The 26118-nt window shown below is 41.3% G+C and overlaps 1 protein-coding gene across 1 annotated transcript in view; it reads right to left on the bottom strand.

Moving 5' to 3' along the window:
* The window catches only part of LOC147253813 (E3 ubiquitin-protein ligase RNF19A-like), a 42789-nt gene extending 19817 nt beyond the window's left edge, over positions 1-22972 (bottom strand). Inside the window, exon 1 of the mRNA XM_086219120.1 lies at positions 22779-22972. The gene's annotated coding sequence lies outside the window, so the exon portion shown is untranslated. The remainder of the gene's footprint in view (positions 1-22778) is intronic.
* Positions 22973-26118: the final 3146 nt, after the last annotated feature.

Here is a 26118-nt window from a genome sequence, read left to right as displayed (position 1 = left end):
TTCAGAATCATGTGATTCTAAAACTAGTGCGTCTTGATTCCTTAACAGCTGTGTGTGTGTTTCAGCAGTGCTCGGATGGCTGCGGTGAATGCAACATCCACTGGGCCTCGTGAAGGAGCCTGTACAAAAAAAAAAAATTGTAATCAATTTGTCAGAGTGCTCTGAAATTTTCTAACGTATGAAGGCATTTTATGCCTAAGGCAATCTCTAGCTTTGAAATGTAAAAATTAAATAAATGCGTAAATATTAGTCAACCACCATTTCTCAAATTAAATTCCACAGCAATAGCTGAAACAGCTATTCATCAGACAAATATCCAACATCATATTAGGCTGATGGGCCCGGAATTGAAAATACAGTTTAGGTAGCCCAGCAGCTGATAATGACAATTGGATTCTGAAGATAATCAACATCTTCCAATTTCACCCACTTGCATTGAAACATATACACAAGAACACGCTCTTTTCACATCTTAAGGACACATTTCTTCATATCAATAAGCCCTTTGATTATACCCATATTTGGAAAAGCTGCTCTTCGCGGTTGTAAACCGTCCAAAAGCAATTAGTGAAAACCAGTCAAATTCATAATCCCATTCAAGAGCATGAGACATCACATGAGACATCAGAACCCTCTAGTAAAAAGCTGGTTTGTTTTTTCAGAAACCTTTAAAAAAATTCTTACTGGATATGTTAAATGTAAAATATATTGCCCTTGTAAATATTACAATTAAATGAATAAAGCTAAAAGTCAAATGTGTACAAATGTGTACAGATTATACTGTTGTGGATTATAAATCCCTTCAGGGTGACTTTCAAATCATTTCTGAATGAGAAGAAAGACTCATGGAAGGTTTCCACAATCAATGGAGCGATTAGAGATGCAAGATTTTCAAAAAATATATCCAAATGCAATTACTTTTGACTGATATTGCCAATGGGATATGCTTTACAATTAGAGATAATTGAAAATAATTGTTCATTTTTACATCATTCTCATTTTCAATGAAATCTTTCAAATGATCAAACAAAGGCAAATTAATTTTGTAGTGGTGACACGATATGCCTCCATTGAAAAACTGATATTGTCCTCTACCAAGGAGTCCGTGGTTTCCCCAGTATATCACTGGCATGATAGAACAACTGGAACCAACGACTCACACTCAACTACCAAATGCTAACAATACATTACAAACATGTCAAAAATAATGGTTGTAATGTAATGTTAGCATTTGATATGCTGATGTCAAGAAGGAAAAGCCGCCATCATCGTCAAAGTCGTCCTCTACTGTCCAGGTTGTGGAGGTAGCAGCCTCAGCAGGGAAACCTAGACCGCCCTCTACCCAGCCACTTCCACCAGCCCCTCCGGCCCTACATTCTCAGGCCAGCCGAGACATATAATCCCTCCAGCATGTCCTGGGTTGGCCTCAAGGCCTCCGACCGGTTGGACATGCCTGGAAAACCTCCCAAAGGAGGTGTCCAGGAGGCATTCTCACCAGATGCTCGGACCATCTCAACTGACTCCTCTCAACAGCAGAGGCTCTACTCTGTGTCCCTCCAGAATGTCTGAGCTTCTCACCTTATCTCTAAGGGAGAGACCATCCACCCTGCAGAAGAAACTCATTTTGACTGCTTTTATTCGTAATTTCATTCTAGGCAAGGCAAGGCAAGGCAATTTTATTTGTGTAGCCCGTTTTCACAAACAGTTTGTCTCAAAGGGCTTCACATGGCATCATAACAACATCCTCTGCCCTTAGACCCTCACATCGACTGAGGAAAAACTCCACAGAAAACCCTTTTAACAGGGAAAAATCTGAGAAACCTCAGGGTGAGCAACAGAGGAGGGATCCCTCACCAGGAGGACAGACGTGCAGTAGATGTTGTTACAGACAAGAAAACAGTTTACGATACAAAATGTGGAAAACACGGAAATGTTAATAACAGCTGAAGAAGGAAGCTTCTGGTAGGGGAGGCAGGGAGAGCAAGCCAGCTTGATGGGGGACTGGATGGCAGACTGGTTCATGGAAGGGGAGCGCAAGCCAGTGTAACAGTAGGGAATAAGGGGGGGGGGGGGCGGCGATGCAGGCGGCGGTTGGGGCTCTGGTGGATCTGTGGAAACACTACTGGTCATTACCCAGAGCTCATGACCATAGGTGAGGGTTAGAAGGAAAGGCCAGAAAATTTCAAACAATTTTTTTAGCCACAAGGAATTGACGAAATCAACCACTTTAGCTGAGCCAAGCCAAGGCTCAACGAAATACAGCTGGCTGGCACACCATCCTCTACAGTGTTTGGGCAGCCAAGCTTCAAGCAGAGATGAACACAAATGCAGAGCAAGGTGGGAGCAATACTACTCCGCTTGCTTTCACCTATACATCAAGTATTTTTTTTAACTTCAGAGTGCTCAAGAAGGAGAGGACATCTTTTTCAACTAACAAAGTGCCCAAAATTAATCATTTACTATAATTTATCACTATTGTTTCATGACCAGCACCGCAATGCTTGTTTTAAGATTCAGTACCCATCAGGACTTAGCTCATGCTTTTCGTACAAAAACTTGATATTGTTTATCTTAATTGTAATTTTTTTTCAGTTTTTGGTAAGACCACTATACAGTTTTGTAAGACTGCTACAGTCAGCCTTTTTTTCCCCACATTTGTTGATCTACAGTTACTATTATAATTTCCTTAGGTCATCTTGATATTTTATGACTGCTCACCGTCTTAAGTCTGTTTTTACACTTTTATCCTGTATGCACAATTGTATTCACTGTAATTTTTTGATTAACTTTTAGGTCAGCGACCTGGTATAAGATCTTCTTGTCTCTACCTTGACACATTTTTTGTTAACTGATCTATGTCTGCTATTTGTTGTAATGATACATCTTCTGATGCAAAGTTAGGGCACATAATCAGTGATGTTAGCTGCAGTCATTGGGTGTTTTGGGTCTTTGAACATCACACACCCTCGCTCAGGTGACCCTGCTGAGGTTGATCAGGCTTCAGCTTGTGCCCTAGCAGCACTCAACCACCAATCTGCCCTTTTTAGCCAGAGCCACCTACAGGCTTTCTCTGCTGCCTCTGTGCTGTTGTAGATGGCCTTTCTCCTCCTCACTTATGCTGCCTAATCCAGTGTAAGCTTTGCATAGAGACTGTCCTGCAAACCCTATGCACCCAACGACTACTGGCAAGCACCTTGCCAAGCTCCAGTATGACAATGTTCTTCTCTGCCTCAGACACCAGGATGATATCAGGCCTGAGGGTGGTCTCAGCAACATGCTACAGGAACTTAAGTTGGCTGCCAATATCTACTGACAGCTGCCAATCCTGTGCAGTGTTGAGAAGCCGTGTTGTTGCTCTAGATTGTGGTGTTGGTTTCTCCCCTGCTCTGATCAAGTAGGTGGTTTTCTTCACGGGTTTTGACCTATGACAACACTACATAATCACTCTGCGATGGTCTTGAGCACCTGGTCATGTTGCAATCAGAAGATGCCTTACCCCAGAGCTTTTGGGCAGCAACTCAATACATGCTCCAGTGTCCCCTTCCTCTGGCAATGGGGGCATGCTGGTGTGTTGACCAAGCTCCAGCAGTGCCGGTTGGATGGGCAGGGAAGGACATCGTAGGCTGCCTGGACCAGGAACTTTATGTGGTGTGGCTCTGCCCACCAGATGTCAGGCCATGAGATCTTCCTCTCAACAACTTGCTCCTATCCCTTCCAAGCCCCTTGTTGTCTCATTCCCACTGCATCACTGCATTGCTGGTCCTTTCCTCCTCTGCAGCTGCTTTCACCTCGTTCTGGACCAGCTGCCTCCGCTTCTTGCCCCAAGCCTTGTCAAACCGGGGGGTGCCATTGTTCCTAGCCAAGCCTTTCCTTTAACCACTGTTCTCACCAGGACTCTATGGCATAGCCGTGCGTCCATATGTCTGTTCCACTGCAGCCTCTGCTCTCCATTTCCTACCAGTTCTGACTGCTACTCCTGCTCCAGAGACTTTCAGGTCTGATGACTCACGGAATTGCAGCAGCTCCCTTGCACACAAAACTTTAAACTCCTCCTCCATGGATTTCAAGAGAAGTAAAAGCTTGCTGGTGTTTCCATAGAGGGCAAAGCTGCTCAAGCTCCTTGGTAGTCCTCACCATCTCTTAAGGTAGCAACTGACTCTCCATTCCAGATCTAAGATTGTGGTGATCGGAAACTAGGAGGGTAACGATTCATCTACTACATCGATGTATCACTTTATATTGTTATAATCCAACTACATCAATCTGTGATCAGCAAGTTGGCCTTTTGGGCAACATATATCGATCTAAAATCATTTTAAAATGTAATTAATCGTATTGTATCAATACTAGGAAATAGTATATATAATAATAATATACTAGATTTATGCACAGCAGAATTTTATATAAATGTGTTTTCAAGTCATTTTGATGATAGAGACATTAAATGTTACTTGATTCGGTCTGCCTCTCAGTGACACCATCGCCACGCACCAGCGGCAGAGCAAACTTCAGAACAACAAAATGTAGCATGGCGGATGACCGGCAAGCGAGAAATTATCAAGCCACAATTGTGGTCCATTGTGTGGAAACACTTTGGCTTTGCAAAGATGGAGCTGTTCTAAATAAGTCACTTGCTGTTTGAAGGATATGTAAAAGCAAAAGTAGCAGGTAAACCTATTTTTCACTTTAAATCTGACTTTAAATATTGTATTACTTTTATTTTGCAAAACAAACGCAGAAGTAACAGTTAAACCTACTGTTGACATGTTGGTTGCACTTACTGTACTTTTATTGAAAATGTATTGAATATTGAAAATGAGAGAAGAAAAGGTAAACCTCCTGTTAGTTACACTTGATGTTTTGACTGCACTTTATTTTAATAAAATGAGAAAGCATTTGCCATTACTTGTTGTTTATATCTATAGTTAATTTATGCCTGATTCCCATACAAGGAATAACAGGAATCTAGAAAACTTCACCTGCACTGTCCAGTAATCAGGTATTTATTTCAGTCACACTGATAGAATGTTTGGCTAAAAAGTTACCGAATCAATTTTAAGTCACTTAATCATTTTGGACCGCATTGTTCTAAATGTATCGATATCATCGTTGAATCATATCAGTAACCACGAGTCGTGATACGAACTGAATCGTTGTTAAAACAAATCGATACACCCCTATCAAGACTCATAGAGGAGCAGTGGCCACAGTATCCTTGGCAGAATCCCATGCTGATAAATCCACACCTTGAATTTACATGGAAATCCTGACTTGTCCATGTTCTTGAACCAACTCTCCAGCTCCTCACAAGTGCTCTTGATGGAGACTCTGTCCCTGAGGCTGCCATCAAAGAACTTACCCAAGCTCTTGATAGGATTCTCAGAGATGGAAGGGATGGGAGTTCCTACAATGGAGAATCAGAACTTTCCTGCCACTCTGCCCTTTTTCAAGACCAAGGATCTTGATTTAGCTGGCATAAATGACATCCTGGCCCATCCCATCAACCTCTCCAGCCCCACCAGGATCCACCTGCCTCCAGGCAGTGACTCAGTGGTCACTGTTAGGTCATCCATGAAAACGTAGATTGGGGGTTGGCGGATCCCGGAGTTCGACTTCAGCCCTCTGCATTATGGTTCAGCAGATTTCACCAACATGTTCATCACCAGAGCAAACAGGATTACTGAGATAGTGAAGCCTGTGATGATTCCCACCTCTAGTCTGTGCCACTCTGATGTTACTGATCCTGCAGAAACCCTCAAGCTACAATCCCTGTAATAGTGCTGGAGGAGATCTCTTACCAGGGCAGGAACATGGTGCCTCTCCAGAGTTTCATGGAACAGTTTGTGGGGCACTGAGCCAGAGCCTGAGCATTGGCTAGATCCAGCCACAGCACTACTAGATCTCCCTTGTTCCCCCTCGCATCTCTCAAGAAAATCTTTCCTTCAACACTGAGTAGCAAGATGATATGGATCTGGCTGGGATCCACCCTCCATCTGCAAATCACCACTGCTGTGGTGGTCTTCCCCTCCTCCAGATGATCTTAAAGATCTCCAAAGCCAGTGTAGAAGCTTGAGATAGTGCTTGTAGACCTTGTAGAGTGTTCCGCTTAGTCCTGGTGATGACCTAGACCTCTTTTTACGCACCACCTCCTGAGCTTCCTTGAGGAGTGGCTCCCTCAGATCGAAAGCGTCAATAGGCTCTGGTGGTGTAATCACAGCCTTGCACTGCCCTAGCTCTTAGTCTTGGTCCTCTGTCTCCTGTGATGTTCAGCTCTGTGCAGGGTGAGGAGCCTCTTCATGAGCATTTGACAGAGCTCTCCCAGTGCCCACTCACTGTCACAACCACACTCTTGACCTTGTCCTACAATATGGAATTTAAGCTGAACATCTAGTTGTATTTCCACAGAACACGCTTTTATCTGACTATCAATTAATCAATGGATGGATGATTTCATGGACTTTGTTAATATCAAAATTCTACATATAAGAGAGAAAATTCATCTCCTCCTGCCATCTGCTGACAACATGGCACCTATAACCTCAGAGGCAGCTGTAGGACCAAACATACACTGATAGTTTTTCTCCCATTAGCCTTCATGGGCTTAGTACAATAATTTCATCCTCTAAACAGTCCACCGGTCCTCTAGACCCCATCCCAACTAAGCTGCTCAAAGACTCTCTACCCCTAATTAGCACCTCTCTCTTGGACATGATCAATGTGTCACTGTTATCTGGTTATGTCCCACAGTCCTTTAAAGTAGCAGTAATTAAACCCCTTCCCAAAAAAACAACCCTGGATTCAGAAATTTTGGCCAACTACAGGCCGATATCAAATCTTCCTTTTCTCTCCAAAATTCTAGAGAAAGCAGTTGCTAAACAACTCTGTGACTTTCTCCACAGAAACAGCCTATTAGAGGATTTCCAGTCAGGTTTCAGGGTTCATCATTGCACAGAAACAGCATTAGTCAAAGTTACCAATGACCTCCTACTAGCATCAGATGAGGGACTGGTCTCTGTGCTGGTCTTATTAGATCTCAGTGCAGCTTTTGATACCATTGACCACCATATCCTTCTGTAGAGACTAGAACATGTCATTGGCATTAGGGACTGCACTAAATTGGTTTAGGTCATATTTACTAGGTTGATCTCAGTTTGTACTTACTAATGATAACCCCTCTGAAACCACTGTAGTCAGTTATGGTGTTCCACAGGGATCTGTGCTTGGACCAGTCCTCTTCACCCTATACCTGCTTCCTCTTGGTCACATTATTAGGAAACACTCAATTAATTTTCACTGCTATGCAGACAATACGCAGCTGTACTTATCAATGTATCCACATGAAACAAATCAGCTGACTTAACTGGAGGCCTGTCTAAAGGACACAAAAACATGGATGACCCATAATTTCTGACAAAACTGAAGTTATTGTGCTGGGCCCAAAACACCTTAGAGACATCTTATCTAATGAGATAGATACCCTAGCTGGCATTACCTTGGCCCCCAGCACTACCGTAAGGAACCTAGGAGTTCTCTTTGATCAGGATCTGTCCTTTAACTCCCACACTAAGCAAATTTCTAGGACTGCTTTTTTTTTACTTATGTAATGTCACTAAGATCAGGCACATCCTGTCTAAAAAAAGACGCAGAAAAACTAGTCCATGCTTTTGTCACTTCCAGGCTGGATTACTGCAGTTTGCTCCTATCAGGCTGCACCAGTAAGTCCCTAAAAACTCTCCAGCTGGTCCAGAACGCTGCTGCCCATGTGTTGATGAGAACTAGTAGAAGAGACCATGTCTCTCCTGTACTGGCTTCTCTGCATTGGCTCCCTGTCAAATTCAGAATAGAATTCAAAATTCTCCTTCTAACATACAAAGTCCTCAACAATCAGGCACCTTCATATTTGACAGAGCTCATAGTCCCTTACTATCCAGCTAGAACCCTTCGCTTCCAGGATGCAGGGTTACTTGTGGTCCCTAGAGTTTCTAAACGTAGAATGGGAGCCAGAGCCTTCAGCTATCAAGCTCCCCTCCTGTAAAACTGTCTCCCAGTTTCGGTCCAGGATGCAGACACCCTCTCTACCTTTAAGAACAGACTGTGTTCACTGTGTTCACTATTCATGTGTTACTAATGCTTCTTCTTTTCCAGAGCCTTTGGGATCCCTGCATCCTAGATCCTGGGTGCTGCTGAAGGAGGCTACAGACCTGAAGAGGCTCAAGCTGCCACCCATAGCACCAGCTGCTCACGCCCCGTCTGTCCATCAGTCACTTCCCTTTCTCTCTCTCTTTATCTCTGTCCCTTCCTTTCCATCTGTATGTCTGTTGTCTTCCATTATCTTTATTTCTGCCTGCTCTCTTTCTCCCCAACCAGTCAAAGCAGAAGGCCATCCCCACTGAGCCTAGATCTGCTCGACGTTCCTGCCTGTTAAAAGGAAGGTTTTCGTCACCACTGTTGCCTGATATGCTTGCTCATGGAGAATTGTTGGGTGTAAATTCATTGAAGGAGTGTGGTACTAGACCTGCTCTACTTGTAAAGTGTCATGACAATTACCCCAAACACTCCTCTAGGCTGTGTAAGGGCTATTTGTTCAAGAAGGAGAGTGATGGAGTGCTGTGCCAGATGACCTGACCTCCACAGTCCCCTGACCTAAACCCAATCGAGATGGTTTGGGATAAGATTGGACCGCAGAGTGAAGGCAAAAGTTCCAAGAAGTGGTCAGCATCTCTAGGAACTCCTTCAAGACTGTTGGAAAACCATTTCAGGTGAGGACCTCATGAAGCTCATTGAGAGAATACTTCAAGTGTGCAAAGCAGTAATCAAAGAGTGTCTATTTTGAATAATCTAAAATATAAAACATGTTTTGGGTCATTTCACAGGTTTTTATTTACTATGTAATTCCATATGTGTACATTCATAGTTTTGATGCCTTCAGTGAGAAACTAAAATGTGAACTGTCATGAAAATAAAGGAAAAAAATTACACGAGAAGTTGTGTCCAAGCTTTTGATTGGTAGTGTATCTCTAAAGCGAGTTGTGTCCAATGTGCTTGTGATATCACAGTTTGACTCCTGAAAAAAAAGGCTCTCAGAAATCAGTTATCACCATTTCAAAGACATCTTCCATTCGTGACTTGAGGGGGAATTGGATATAACAAAAATGGAAAATGAATATAGAAGTACAGGAAGAATTTCGACAAAGTGAGACAGCAAATCGGAAGATGAGAGCTGGTCAACATGCCAGCAGAACCACTACTGACCTCAGCTTACATGCTAATGTCAGGGAGAGTACATTACTAAGTGAATTCTCCTTTGGAGCAATGGTGCACTCAACTATGAAACACTGATAAAATCTCTTTTTCCAACCCATTTCTTCCATGTCCCTGAAGGTAAATTAGAACCTGTCTGTAGAAAAGCAAAGGACCACCTTGGGTGACTCAGCAGTGTTAAATGTCCCACATACCAGTTGATAATTAAACATGGGATATTAAACCTAGCAAGCATAGACTCACTAGTGACCTGGGTTTCTAATAACAGCATGCAATGTGTTGTGGAGCTAAAAATATGACTGGGGACAGGAAACCACCCACAAACTAAATGTGTGGTGCAGCAGTACAATGCATTGTTTCCCTTACAGTTATATTGGGGGGATGTCCGACCCCCAACAGTATCCTGCGCTCCCCGAAAATAAGTTTAATTTCATTTTATGTATAGCACCACATTACAGCAGGGTCATACAGTATATGGTAACTTTTTCTGTAGAGCAGGTCTAGACATTGGTCTTTTATTAAATAAACTAATTAGGCTTATGCTACTGATCTAAATTATGCAAAGGCATTTCATTTCATTCTTAATTGACAAGCATTTGCAATTCTCCTCTGTTTGTGCAATGTGCATAGGGGTCGAGTCTTCGCACAACAGATACACATGTGTGCACATACCCACACCCAGACAGAGATAGCAGAAGAGAACATGTCACGTCAACCTAACCTGAAAGCAGGCTAAATTATCTGCATAAGTAAATTATAATTCTTTAATTTTAAATGCTCCATGTAAGGACACTGGCAAGGATACTAACACTAACTCTGCTGCTAGTGGCAGCCACAGTAGCGCTCCTACTGAGAACAGAGCAGTTGCTCACCTGCCGTTCGCCCTCCCCCTGACAAGCAGCACAAGTTGAGTCACCAAGGAACTAGAAGTTTCAACCCAACTTGACTGTCAGAAAGGAAACACTCCTCCTGGCTGTACCAGACTGAGATCCATATGTAAGGAAAGAAATAATAAATAAATAAATCAAAGTCATTGAGTAAGTAGATAGATACAGGAAAAAAAAAAGGTTGGTAGTGGAGCTAGAGGCCAGTAAAAAGTCATACCCCTATTCACATAAAACTCTATACAAACACTAATGAATTCATAAATTTATTTTGCAATCTTTGGCAATTATGTGAAATATTTGACTGGACAGTAGGCTATTGTTGTGGCTATACAGAGGAGACACAAAACAAGGACAGATATACAAGGAGATACCTAGGGACACAGCAGTCAGGAAAATGGCAGGTGTACAGACAGGGAGACAACTGTGATTAAAAGATTTGAAATGAGACAGGCAAACAGACCAAAGTGAGTGGTGAAATCGTTCCAGCTGCATTCCGGGCCTGCCTGTCTCCTGTGTAATGCTGCCTCTATGCACATTCTTTGGCTTCTATGGGACTGGGGACAGTTAACGCATTAGTGAGGCTTCAGCTGCATCATTGACAGACAGAGTAATTCCATGAACATGTGGGATGAAAGACAAACAGCAAAGCTGTGTGACATGACAACAAATCAATATCACCAGTAGTTGAAGCTTTCACCTCTATGCTGATTTATTAATGATTAACACTTTTAACTGTCTTCCAAGTTATCTTGCAAGGTACTATACTGTAGAGATGCAAGAGGGAAGAGTCAGTGAGAGGCTAAAAGTATCAGTTTTGAGTATATTGCTCAGCCCCAGCTGCAGCTAAAATCAAAATGTCTATTATGATCGATCTTGATTTTGATTAATATACAATTAATTGCCCAGCTTGAGCAAACAGTGTGCCTCCCTTCTTTCATTTCTTTTGCTAGTGATGTTAATTAAAAATTGAGGGCGCGGTCAGTGACTGTATTGTTCTGGTGCTATTGTATGAGGGAAAATAGCCTATGACAAATAATTGAAAACAGGATTGTGTAATAGGTTTTTGACTCTATAACATGCAAAGGATTCAAAATGGCCCACACAGTAACCACAGCAGCAGTGTTAACAGGGAAGCCATTGTTAACTGTACAAAGAGGGGCAAGCCAGGCTAACAAGGGGAAGAGACAGAAGTTTCCAGCCCCAACACAGCCAGTACAGTCTCAAACGCACCCCCACCCACCCAGACTTCCCCACTTTCCTCCTTCACTTCACTTAAGAGGGGAGGAAATGAGGTAAGCGTCCTGGCATTTCTTCTCAGCTGAGAGAACTAAGAGCTCAGAGAGAGGGTGGGACAAGAGAGGAGTGAACTGGTAAATACTGTGCGATGCCTTGCCCGTGGCAACTTTGAAAATATACAGGTTTTTAAAAAAACAAACATAAAAATCCAAAACTAGGTGACATGACATTATATTGGCAATAGGTCATTTCAAATATTAGAATAGTAATATCAATTTGTAAAAACAACTTGATGTCAGCTTTGAATGCATGTGCGGATACACACACACAAATCCTTGTACTTATATCTTTGTGAGAACTTTCTCTGATGTAATGTATTCCTTAGCCCCTAACCCTAAACCTAACCATCTCAACTGACTGCATGACCCTAACCTTGACCCGAAACATAACCTAAGTCAAACCTCAACCCTAAAACCAAGTCTTGACCTTCAAATGACACTTTGAAGATGTGAGGACCAGCTAAAATGTCCTAATTTTCCAAAAATGTCCTCACTGTTGATTAAATACATATTCTACTCCTCAATATGTAGCAAGAAAAACACACACACCAGCACACAGAGTTTTGTGACAATGACAGAACCTAATGTTCATAAGTGTGGACATACTCCCATACAGTTGATGACAACAATGCTCATTTTCTGAGGTGCAACAACACTTTCACATGTAAGGGATGAAACAAGAGCAATCAATCAAAAATATTTAGCAATCGTCAATCACTTAGAGACAATGACAATGCACTGTTTTTGATGGCCTGGTTTGTACTTCCACTGGTTATTCCAAGTATGTTAACCTGGAGCCAGCACATTCATATAAATTATAGGAACATAAGTAACACTTATAGCCAGCCACTACAGGTTACTGGTAATCAAATCTGATCACGTTTGTGTAGCTGTCATTTACAAATGCACATTTACATTCTTTGCTCTGTTTTGCAAACAGAGGTCTCCCCTAGCACCTCCACCCCTGACAACAACAAACACATGCACACACTCACAGAGAGGTAGCGGGGAGAACTACACGTGTTAATGGGCAAAAAAGTCCTGAGGCCAACAAGTAAACTGTAAATGGAGCAACATTGACCCAAACCATCTAAAAACCAGGGGAAACTCCAGGCATATTCATTTAGTCTTCCATGCCAATACATGCAGCTGCCCGATATTGGTTCTTAACAAAGAACAAACAGACATGCATCTCCAGCTCCATAGCAACAAATATGATGATGACATGATGACATCCAATCTGAACCTTTCACGGATGGATGGATTGTCCAGCCAAGGACCATAATCAGACGGTTTTCAGCATGACCGGCCCTGAGAGGTGACTGACCAGTTAGTGTTACCTATTTCCAATTCAAGGGAAGTCTATTTTTGACGGACAGCCCATCAATCTGTGCAGAGCAGATCAAGCCAGACAGGAAATCTCCAAACAAACAGCATAGTATATCCAGTCAATTTTCAAAATAAAACACTGTGTGCAGGATTCCTGTCGCAAAAACAGACCAGAAAAGGACAAAATGTAAACATGGACTCTACAAGTAATTGATAGAAACTAATAAATCAAGAAACAAATGACGAGCAGGATCCGAGTAAGGTAACAAAACTCACAGGCAGCTATAAATTTCAACTGTGTGGAGGACTGACATCGTACCCACAATGCACTGCAGCCATGCATGGTACAATTTTTAAAAACATGCAAGGCCACAAAAAAACAACAACAACAAAAATACTCTACGTACAAGTGATAGAAATTAAGTAATCAAGAAAAACCTACCAAATCAGCAAAATATGAGTAAGTTAATCAAGTAATTGCAGCTGTGTGGACTACCAACGTGATCACCATTAAAGCGGAGTGTGGTATAGCTGTGCACAGTGGAAATTTTGGGTTCGCTGCGGGAGTTCTGCATGGTGAGAAACAAGGATATAAAGTTTGCAATTTGTAAACCATGTAGGGCCAAAATAAACAACACAAACCTAACCAGACAATTCATATTCCATCATCCCATTGAGCCTGCCTAGTTTGAGGAAGCTAACAGAGGAAAGCAGCTAAGGCTAGAAGAATGTTGCAATTTGCAAAAATTGCTAACGACATGTTGAACTAACCAAAAAAAATCATAATCTCCCAAGAAAAACATTATTGGGCAGCTTCACTTAAAAGTTAAATAATTTAAGATTAAATTTGCCTCTATATTATTTTTTAAAGCACTTATCATAAACAAAATAAATAAGTGCTGTAGTTTTATAGTACTGTTTTAAATCATGGAGTCTCTAAGTGCAGCCCATAAATTCTACAATTCGACAGTGCTATGTAAAAAATGGTGTCCATTCAAGTGTGCTAACATTATTTGCATTTTAGGTTGATGTGAAATATAAATATCTATTTGTATTTCTATTGTATCATTTCTTAATGTCTTTTTTTCATTCCGTTATTGGGCTGCAGCTATTGATTCGTTTCGTAATCTATCAATTATTATGACGAATAAATGACTTTTTCGATTACGTTACTTTTGCTTTATTCAAGAGCAATGGTACTATAAAAACGAGAAAATAAGACAAGTCTCTTAAATGGACAAGTATGAAATGCTGATATTAAAGTACTAATAAAAGTTACTTTAATTTGACTGTACTTGTACTGTTTTTACTTTATTTTTACTGAAGTACGAACAGGGTCCCCACAGGGGATTGGTTCACCAATATGCCACTTTTTTCTCCTCTTATGAGGTTGCGTGTTTGTATTTATTAATCGAACACCAATAAGAGAACCAATAAACAAAAGCAATAAAATTACAGTGGGTTCGGAAAGTATTCAGTCCCCTTCACTTTTTTCACAGTTTGTTATGTTGCAGCTTTATGCTAAAATCATTTAAATTCTTTTTTTCCTCATCAATCTGCACTCAATACCCCATAATGACAGTGAAACCAGAATTTTAGAAATTTTTGCAAATTTATTAAAAATGAAAAACTGAAATATCACATTTTCATAGGTATTCAGACCCTTTGCTATGACACATTAAATTTACATCAGATGCCTTCCATTTCTCTTGATTTTCTTTGAGATGTTTCTGCACTTAATTGGGGTCCACCTGTGGTAAATTCAAGTGATTGGACATGATTTGGAAAGGCACACACCTGTCTATATAAGGTCTCACAGCTAACAATGCAGATCAGAGCAAAAACCAAGTCTTGAGGTCAAAGGAACTGCCTGCAGAGCTCAGAGACAGGATTGTGTCGAGGAACAGATGTGGGGAAGGCTACAAAAAAAATTCTGCTGCATTGAAGGTTCCCAAGAGCACAGTGGCCTCCATAATTCTTAAATGAAAGAAGTTTGGAACAACCAGGACTCTTCCTAGAGCTGGCTGCCCAGCCTCACTGAGCAATCAGGGAGAAGGGCCTTGTTAAGAGAGGTGACCAAGAACCCAATGGTCACTTTTGCTGAGCTCCAGAGATCCTGCATGGAGATGGGAGAAACTTCCCGAAGGACAACCATCAATGTATCACTCCACCAATTTGGACTTAATGGCAGAGTGGCCAGACAGAAGCCTCTACTCAATAAAGGACACAGGCAAGCCTGCTTGGAGTTTACAAGAAAGCACCTAAAGGACTCTGAGACCATGAGAAACAAGATTCTCTTGTCTGATGAAACCAAGCTTGAACAGTTTGGCCTTAATTCTAAGTGTCATGTCTGGAGGAAACCAGGCACAGCTCATCACCTGCCACATACCATCCCAACGGTGAAGCATGGTGGTGGCAGCATCATGCTGTGGGGGTGTTTTTCTGCAGCAGGGACTGGGAGACTGGTCAGGGTTGAAGGATCCAGAGTGGTCAGGACATCAGACTGGGCCAACGATTCACTCTCCAACAGGATAATGACCCAAAGCACACAGCCAAGACATTGAGGAGTCAGGGTTTGACTGCAACAAGGCTGCCCTTTGTCACTTCTTCTGTTCATAACGTTTCACTAACTTTTGTGGTGCAGCCAGTTGGTGGAGGGTGTCAAGTTTGGTGGGAGGAGGATGTTGTCTCTACTTTTTGCAGATGACGTGGTCCTCTTAGCTCCATCAAACCACGACCTCCAGCTCTTAGTGGGGCAGTTCATGCGTGAAGCAGCTGGGATGAGAATCAGCACCTTGGCCACGGTCCTCAGCCAGAAAAGGATGGCCTGCCCACTCCGGGATGGGGCAGAAGTTCTGCTTCAGGTGGAGGGTTTTAAGTATCTCTGGATCCTGTTCATGAGTGAGGGTAAGATGGAGCAGAGACTGACAGGCAGTTTGGGGCAGTGTCCACAGTGATGCGGGCACTAAAGCAGTCTGATGTGGTGAAGAATAATAGCAAAGCTCTTGATTTACCAGTCAATCTATGTTCCCACCTTTACCAACTGTCATGACCTTTGGGTAATGATGAAAGAACGAGATCGCGAATACAAGCGGCCGAAATGAGTTTCCTCCGCAGGGTGGCTGGGCTCTCCCTTAGAGATAGGATGAGAGGCTTGGTCATTCGGGAGGGACTCAAGAGTAGAGCTGCTGCTCCTCCATGTTGAGGTGGTTAAGGCATCTGGGGAGGATGCCTGCCTCAGGAGGTTTTCTGGGCATGTCCAACCAGGAGGAGGCCTCGAAGCTGACCCACCACACGCTGGAGGGATTATATCTCTCAGCTGGCCTGAGACAACCTCGGGATTCCCCCTGGAAGAGCTGGTGGAAGTGGCTGGGGAGAGAGCAGCCTGAGTTTTCTTGCTGAGGCTGCTGCGCCCGCAACCAGGACCTGGTTAAGCGGAGGACAACGAAGACTAAGGTCAAGAGATGCGCACCCTTCTCGATCTGTGTAGAAGGTAACTCTTTATTTGCACAACTCTCACTAGATTTGTGTCTGTTGTTTTCTACAAAAATAATAAACTCACATGATCTTTAGCGGGTCTCGGGTTCCCTTCTAAACACGATGATCTGTCTTTCTGTCAAACTGATGCCAGCAGACTGTCCGTGAACAGCATAATGTTACACTCTTCAGTGTTTCACACACAGACTTTATTTGTGCAGACACTCAGGTTTGGGCATTTTTATTTTAATCAGTCCGAGAGGAAAATAGCATCCGTGATTGATTATTGATCAGTCTGCCCTTCTTTCTTCCCTCACCTGTTTGCTCTGCTCTGAGAAGGTCTGACAGTTGCCAACAGAGACACAGACTCTCCTGTCTCATGTAAAGGCCTCCTTATATAGTTCTTTAATCTTCTAAAGTACATGTCATTCACCATCACGGTAGTTTCAACTGTTTTGATAAACTCCAACAACTTAACAAGTCTCTTCCACATTCAGCATTCTGCTGTGAAAACTGATCACAGGTAAATTTATACATGGAAAACATAAAATAAACATGCTAGGTTTTTGGGTGCCATTATAAAACATCCTGCTGATGAAAAAAGTCAACAGATCAGACACAGACAGGGTAAGAGAAAAATGCTCTGGACTGTGTGTGTATATACTGCATGTGCGTGAATGTAAGAAATGCATTGATGCAAAGAGGAGAGACGCTGCAGCTGTGTGATAATAAATTACAGTATATCAAAACTTAAGCTTATCAATACTCCGGTCTTGAATAATTCAGCTGTTTGATACTGGATTTCAGTGCCTAACCCTACGTGCAAAACAAGGTACAGTTCATATTTAAATGAGGCTTTTTGCCTTGAGGAATTTTAAGTAATCGAATTACTCAGGGATCGTTTCAGCCCTCATAGGTTGCTTGAGTGGGTCACTTACACCACAAATATGATCTGAATCTGTGAGTGATAGCCATTTAAAAAATAATGCTATGTTTCTATATTATTCTATATCTATGTTATTGTCAAGAAAAATCCTTATGGATTTTTTTTAATCCAGTAATAAAAATGGAGAGGCTAATTTATGATGGTGTTAATAAGGAATTTTAAATGTATATTTTATTTTTTCCTTCATGAGACATGGTAAACTACAATCTTCCCACACATTTTCCATTTCAAAATGCCAGACTTTTCCAACTCCAATTTCCAGACTTCTTTGTAGATGTTTACAACTATATTTGACAGCTCTAGTCTAAGTAAACCAGTTATCTACATTTACCAACATCTGGGGACATCTGAGTGCAAAATAGCTGCTTGGACAGTGACAAGAGAAATAAATCATGCCCCTTTTCCATTTTTGATGTGTTTACAGGAACAAACTACTACATGTCAGCAAAGAGCCATCTGAATAACTTTGGATTGGTTCTGTAATGCAGGTTTTTACCTCAACTTTGGAATTGTTTTCCTTTTTGTCCTAACAATAAATCCTTTGAGGATGTCCTCAAACTCCACAAGTAATTTAACCCATGAGTCTACTCACATGAAAAAAAAACAGCAACATGCACCAAATAATGTATTTGAATCCTTGGTTTTTGGTGAGATCATGACATACACTAGAAATGCTTGACAAACCATCACAACTAGGGATGCACGATATTGGATTTTTGGCCAATATCCTATATTTTACAACTAATTCGGCTGATAACCCATACCAACCCCCCCCCCCCCCCCCATACCCACACACACACCTAATTGCAGAGATCATCTAGTTTCTGTAGTAGACAGAACATACAGAATTATTCTGCATACTCTTTATCATGTTGGCCTGCAGGCAAAAGCAGATATGAGACAAAGCTGAAAATGATGTGACATCAGTAATCATTTCATGGGCATGCCTTCAAAAGCAGTTGCAATTGAAGCTGCATTGTGAGATCCTCGCACTCCTGCGCATTTAGGACAGCCTTTTTAAGTTCAAAGTTAGTGTCTATCCATGCTTAGAGGGCTAATACTTGACATCCAAAAGTCAGAGTAAAACTCCACGTGTCATCAGCAATGAGTTTCTGACTGTTGCTGGAAATGACCGCTTGCAACTAAGGCAAGGCTACATCAGAAATAAAACCTCAGACTGGGGGCTGTGTAGTGAGGGTCAATGTAGTCCAAAAATCTGCAGAATCCAACGACTTCAACAAATGAAAATGGCTGGTTGTCCAGTACAATGCACTCCATCAGTTTGAGTGATGCCTTTTGCCCTTGGCTGTAAAAAAGATTAAGATAAGGAAGCTTTATTGACATTATACACAGGCTTACATTCTTTAGCAGCTATGACAGTCACTAATTTTATATATATACACACACACACATATATATATATATATATATATATATATATATACACACACACACATATATATATATATGTATATATGTATGTACATATATATACATACATATATATATACATACATATACATATATATATATACATACATATACATATATATATACATACATATACATATATATATATACATACATATACATATATATATATACATACATATACATATATATATATATCACACACGTGTGTGTGTGTGTTTACATTGTAATAAAGTGATAAGGTGCAAAAGTGCAGTCACAGGGAATTATTATTCCTGCAGCAGTCTTTTTACAGCCATGGGGAAGAAACTCTTCTTCAGCCTGTTGTTGCGGGCTCTCACAACTGAATCTCCCAGAGGGGAGGCTGGAGAATAGAGAGTGTCCTCGGTGTGTGGGGTCATCCTGGATCTTTACAGCCCGTTGAAGAAGGCTGGAGTAGATCTCCTCGAGGTGTGGGGGTGAGCCGATGACCTGCTGCAGCTGTTTCTTCTGCGATGCTGTGCAGCTCCCATATCACACTACACCACGGCTGTATTTCCTGGCTTTATCCAAGGAATTGGAGAAGGGACTGCTGGTGAGGTATTTTTTGTCACTGCTGGTGAACTGTTGTTTCTCATTTTCCTTCTTTACTGCCATAACCTCATCGTAACAGTTGGGATGACGGTTCTTAAGACGGATAATTAAGTTTGTCGTGTTAAAAGACCTACTATTGGCTCCTCCTCGCATCACCGACGCTGAGCAGTCATTGCAAATTGCAGTTTTGATGTCCATTTCAGACACTTCAAAGAACTTCCACACCACTGACATTTGTCTTCTCTCTCTCTCCTCTTCTGCAGGTAGACGCACGTGACATCATTACTCCAAGTTTCGGGTGACATCTTCAATGACATCGAATTTCAGGGGTTGATCAAGTTAGGTTAGCCTGTTATGATATCAGTTAACTATATCGGCAGAATGGCCGATGTCTGATACTAAATTTTAAAGCCAATATCAGTCGATAACGTGCCAATAATACTGTGCATCCCTAATCACAACCTTGGGACCGAAGTGGTTGGCCAGTCACGCCAACAACTAACTTCTCAGTGCTTTGCATCTGCGCAGCTTAACGCACTCATATAGGTGTCTGGTCCCCCAAAGTACATAATGGGGCAACAGACAGGCATACAGGTACATCATATTCAATGAAGGCATGCTGAAGGGCTGGAAGATGAGTCATCTAGCCTTGCAGCTGTGTTTACCATGGGGGAGGCAGAGGGCGTTCATTTACAGGACCTGACATATAGGCACAAAGATATCACAGGACAGGTCACTATGCTGGGTTAATGACCTTTATTTGGAAGCACACACAGATCTGTACGTGTTGTTAAGCCTGGGGAAGACCTTCGACACACAAACACTGATGACACTGGAGGCCAGCCTTCAGCACTCAAAAAACACAACCAGTATGGAGTCACCACATGCCTCTTCAGGGATTATCCAAATGTTACCCTAAAATTCCATCAAATGCAATGAAGAATGTTTACCTCCTTACCATTGCCAAATGTCTACCTCTCTGTAACAATACATGTCACCGAATAGAAAGTGGAAGTGGTAGTAAAATTGCATTATAAAAGTATGATAAATGACAATTCAGAGTAGAATGGAGTGTATGAAACAAGTATCATTCATTTAGAGCAGGGTTCTCAAATAGGCGTCCTCGACGCAGACTGGCCCACACCAACTTGTGAGCAAAAAGGATTTTTGGGAGAAAAAAAAATGTAAATCTGGCAACTTTCAAAGCAGACTGTAACAACCAAATATTTATTTTGAGTAAATGGTTGGTTCTCAACTTTTGTTTCCAGAGTGCAATTTGTCTTTGTGTGACCCTCACAAACAGTATTCCTGAATCCCAGGGCACAATTAATAATAATGTCATAATGCACTATAAGTGCAGATTCAACGTTGGTATCTGCACTGTCACTGGAGTGGGGGTGCGGTGGCGCCCCCTCCTTGCCGCCGCATGCCCCACGGGTGCTGTGGCCCTTGGCTTGGTGCCCAGGTCAGAATTTGGCCCTTGGTGAAATCTAATTGGGGAACCCTGATTTAGAGATTGTAACATGTTGATAAGAAAATGTTCTTATATACAAGTTTTCAGCTTGACCAGCAGTCCGCCAGTCAGTGTCATGTATTTCCAAAGTCTAACTGGTCACTTGCCACAGCGACCCACTTCGCCAGGAAGAGCAGTACGTCTATTTTTGACAAACAGCGCAACATCTGCACAGAGCAGACAGGAAATCTTCACACAAACGATATCGTAATCTGGTCAATTTTAAAATAAAACACCAACCCCACAATTTGTAAGAAAAGTACTGAAAAGGATGCAATATAAACACATACTCTAGATGCATGTGATAGAAACACATAAATCAAGAGACAATGAGCAAATGAACAGAATCTGAGCAAGTCAGCAATGCCAGACGGGGAGCTGGAAATTGCAGCTGTGTTGAGGACCCAGGTGAGGCGTGAAATTCAGGTTCAGAAGTTCTACAGTGTGAGTAATGACGACATAAAGCTCATAATTTGTAAATCGTGTAAGGAAAAATTAAGAGGCAAGGACCTCCAACAAACAACAAGCCGAACCAGTTAAAAAAAAAGACACTATTAAAACTCCATCACCCCATCGAGCCTGCTCAGTTTGAGGAAGCTAACAAAGCCAAAGCTGCTGAGGCTAGTATGCAGAGCTCTGAGCCAAGAACTAGCCTACAGCTTCTCCTGTCCTTTGTTGGTATTTGTTCAGTAAGTAAAACGTATGTCAGACACAACTACATACACAACAACCCATTTTTAGTAGAATTTTATTTGTTCTGTCCAGTAAGAGAGCACTTTATGTATTTAATATTACTTTTAGAGCTGTTAAAGACAGAATTGATCCAGTAACCAAGTGCAATTGGGGTAAACTGTTAAAGTAATCCATCCATCCATTTCTATACCGCTTATCAGTTCAGGGTCGCGGGGGGTGACGTGGGGGGTGTAGCCTATCCCAGCAAAGTTGGGCGAGAGGCAATGGACACCCTGGAAGGGTCGCCAGTCCTTCACAGGGCCATCAGGGGCAATTAGGGGTTCAGTATCTTGCTCAAGGATACTTTGACATGGTCACCAGGGGAAGTGAGGATCAAACCAGCAACCCTTCAGTTGCCAGACAGCCACAAGACCTCCAAGCCATGCCGCCCCCGAATGTGAAGGCAATATTTTCTGCAATTATGACAGTAAAAGTTTCCATTGAGTAAAGTTAATTTTATATCCTGTCAAGTATATTCCTTTGACAAAAAATAAGAATCAGCAATAAACAGTGTAAGCGAGTCACACTTACAAAGATATCTGACATCTGAATCGGCCCTGAAAAATGCAAATGATGCATCTCTAGCGTTTTCTTGCCCCTAATTGTCAAGTACTCCAGAGCGTCTAAGCAAAGTGCATGCCATCTGACACAGCACACAATTCACACATTTTTATGCAAAACTACACCAATTTACATTAATGTTCAAACCAATGGGGAACTCCTGAGCTAGCTACACACCTAAGACTTCTCAAATTTACCACCAACAGATTCATCTGTGACATTTTAGTTAAGCGCCCATGCGAAAAAAACGTCATTGTTTTGTTCCGTCTAAAATCATAACTTCTAGATTTTAATGTTTGGAGTGTTTTTCCAGCCTTGATACCGTTTGTCATTAGCATATCATTCCTGCTGACCAAGTTGACTTTAACACATTGCAATGACGTTAGTATTTGACTTAATGCCTTTAATTGTCCACAAACCGACGTCTAAAAACCACTAATAAACAAAGATTAATTTTGTAAAGATAATACCAACCTTTTACATTGGGTTTTAGACTGTTCCTTAGCGTCGATTTAACATAAGACTGATAGCTAAGCCGGCTACAGAGTTTGTTCTGCGTTAATGTCAAATTATAGCACTAATTGTAACTATTTAGTACACTAAAACATATAGAGATTAGAGCAGATTACGTAGGCAAAACACAGCTATAAGGGTCCGTAGACATATTAGTAGGTCCAGTCTAGCTAACCAGAGTTTCAGGCAGCTAACATTGCCACACACAACAAGCGTTAGCAGCAGGCTAGCAAGGTTAGCTAGAAACGATGAGAACATACCGTCTGTTGCAAGTGACAAGTGTTCCAGAGCTTGGGAATGAAAAAAAGGAGAAACGTTCTTCACTCTAAAAACGATTCTAAGTCAATAAATCAGTAGATCTAGTGCACCACCTGGAAGAACTTCCCCGCTGCTACGAGCACTTATTTTCGTCTGTCTTCGGTCATATCTATGTATTCCGTTTGAGAGCAGCGAACAACAGGGCAAGCAAGCAGTCTGCGTTCAAGCTCAGAAATTCAAATCGCATCGCGAGATTTTGGCCAAAGTTCCTTAGACCAAAATTTTCTCTGCTATGGTGGCCAACATGAGAGCCAAGCATAGTAAGAATAAGAATAGAATAACAATTACAATAAAAATAACAATAATGTTCTTATCATATCACTTTATTTTTGTTGTTGTTTTTGGAGTGTGTCATTCTACTGTCATTGAATTCATATTCAGTTGCAAATGTGTGAATAATTATAACAAATAGTATATATTTTATAAATGAGCACAATTGGTACTCAAAGTTCAGATAATTGATATTTATAATGTGTAACTATCCTCAATTAAACACTGTGGACTTTGCACAGTCAGTCCTCTTGTCTCATGTATTTTACACAAATAAAAGAAAAACAGCTAAAACATTAGCCTCACTTAAAAGTTTCCTATTGAGTATAAAACAAACATTCTGTAATAGATTCCTCTTCATGAGAATTATAACTACAATTTTTTATGGAATCTGTTTGAGAGAAGAGTTGATCTATTTTAACTGACATTTTGGAGGCTATAGTTTGTGGTGCTGTTGACCTGGATTGGCTTATGTTTGCCACATTCATTCACATGAATTGGATAGACCTTGATGAACCTTTCATTGTGCTTTCCAATTTGGCTTGAACTTGGGCCTACATGAACAGACATTCATTTTGTACATGAAAGACTTTGTTCATGAAATGGCAAGCAGGGCAGCTCCAGACAGACAAATCTAATCCATGATAGAGAGGATTACATGATTACATCTCTGCATGTTTATCATTATTAGAGACACAAGAGGAAGTGACACACAGAATTTCTCCATTCCCATCATTTCTATTCTCCACTGACATTTTAACTTGGAGCAGGGATTTCTGACAGCAAACCTAATTATTAAAGTAAACATGTAACAGCCAAAATAGGCTCTGGAAATCATGTGATAGCAAGAATCTAGGGTAAGCTGGGGTTTTTTTCCCACCAGTAGGTGCAGATGGGGGGGGTAAATCATATACATGTCCTTGCGGTTATCCAAAAGTGGAAATACACACACACACACACACACACACTCTAACCTAGGACAGCAGGCTGCAAACAAGTGTGGGTGCAACTCAGAATTCTAGGAAGGAGGTCTGATAAAAAAATAAAAACATGCTGTCTCTTTACCTCCATAAATATTGTTCCATTGTGTTAAAAATGTTGTGTCGTAAAACCCTCTGCTGTCAAAAAAATTCAAATTGTGGTCTAAACTCAGTCAAGATCAGCTTTTTTGGTCAAGTATGTGTAAACATGCAAGGAATTGGAATTCATTTTCCACAGCCCTCTAATTGCTTACATATACTGTATTTATCTATAGTATTCGTTTAGAAACTGCAACTGCTGCCACACTTTAAAGGGACTGGCTGACAAAAATGGACCTTTCCTGAAGGTGAAAGGGAAAAGAGAAATTGCTTGACACTCAGCCCCAACAGTGAGAATGCAAGGCTTCAAAAGAGCACCACACAATTAAATAGGATACTGCAGATCAATAGATAAGGCAGAACTTGAAACAGAACAGACCAGTACAGATTTCCCAGCCAAAGTCCAATTTTAGCAACAGACATTCTACTTAGTTACCACTGGATAATTTTATCAGATATTGCTTATAAAATGTAGTACTTGTACTTATACTATAGCCTCCATAAATGGGGACCTGAAGGGGCACTAAGGCTGATAGCCTAATCCTCTATATTCTTAGATATCGATAACCTATATGCTTCATTTTTTGCATTAGGGTTATGTAATATTTGCAGACAAATGCATGAGTATTTTCTTAAATACTCTCTCACGCTTCTAAATAAATTAAAAAAGAATTCTGGATCGATCCGCTCATTTGAATCAATATCAATTATGGGTTCATCTTTACCTTGAGCCACTCTGCATGTTCCCTGCATGTAGAAAATGGATGGATGAATACTTTTGGTTTGGACAACATTATTTGCCTTTGAATATATATATATATATATGATAAATGAATGTATCGTAGGTGTCTGTCACAGTTTAAGTCAAATGAATGAATGAATTCCACCACGGGGTGGCACGGTGGTGCAGTGCTCAGCACTGTCACCTCACAGCAAGAAGGTTCTGGGTTCGAGACCTGGCTCAGGCACGGGATCTTTCTGTGGGTTCTCTCCGGGTACTCTTCTTCCCACCATCAAAAGACATGCAATTGGGGACTAGGCTGATTGGATACTCTAAATTATCTCTAAACAGCCCCCCTGCAACCCTTAACAGGAATAAGCGGAAGAAAATGGATGGATGGTGTTCCACCATTTATCTACATATCACACGTACACTCATGCAAGCAAATTGGATGGATGGGTGGAACATTCAACGATGTATCATATCACAGATCATTATCATATAATTAGAATTTGATCTTAATTATGTGGTGAAGCTGACAGAATATTAATAGATGGCCACCATCAGTAAGATGCCTTGGACTAGAGTGAGAAGCTCAGCATTCGTGCTGAGGGGCACTCATTAGGACCCCTGTGAGGCCTGACAAATCTCCTGCCTTCTCAGTCAAATATCAGAGCCCAGAAGATACTGTGTACATTTAAGAATGGCCCACCATATCCTGACCAGTAGCTTGGAAACAGGTTACAATAAGAACAGTGGATACATTGAAAGTTGTGTGAAGGATCTCACTCAAATCTGTCTGAGAAATCAGAACTTGTACATGAAGTAAGTCATTGTATCCGTTTTTTTCCCCGCCTGCTTAGAAACTCTTAATTTTCAGTAAAGCACTTTGAGCTGCATCTTATGTAATGAAAGGTCAATCAATGATTATTATTACTTCTTTGCACTTTGAAGCTATACCATCTATCTCTAGCCTTTAAAAGATTTGCTGGGTGTTCAAGTGTTTCTTTTCAGTTCTACGTAAACACAGTAGTGTTTGCAGTATGTGCAAACACAAAGCCATTCTCTGAAGAGCTGGATATAGGTTGCTGGAAATCCTTTCGTTCTTGTCTCTGCATTCCTCAGATCTGTCTGACAGGTCATAAACCCTGAACATGTCGAAGGTAAATGGCGGCACAGTGGTTAGCGCTGTTCCCTCACAGCAAGAAGGAT

Source organism: Aulostomus chinensis, chromosome 11 (genome assembly GCF_037954235.1).
Source record: "Aulostomus chinensis isolate RoL2024-O1b breed Wild chromosome 11, RoL_Achi_v1.0, whole genome shotgun sequence".
NCBI classification, from domain to species: Eukaryota; Metazoa; Chordata; class Actinopteri; order Syngnathiformes; family Aulostomidae; genus Aulostomus; species Aulostomus chinensis.
This window is presented reverse-complemented; position numbering and strand designations above follow the sequence as displayed.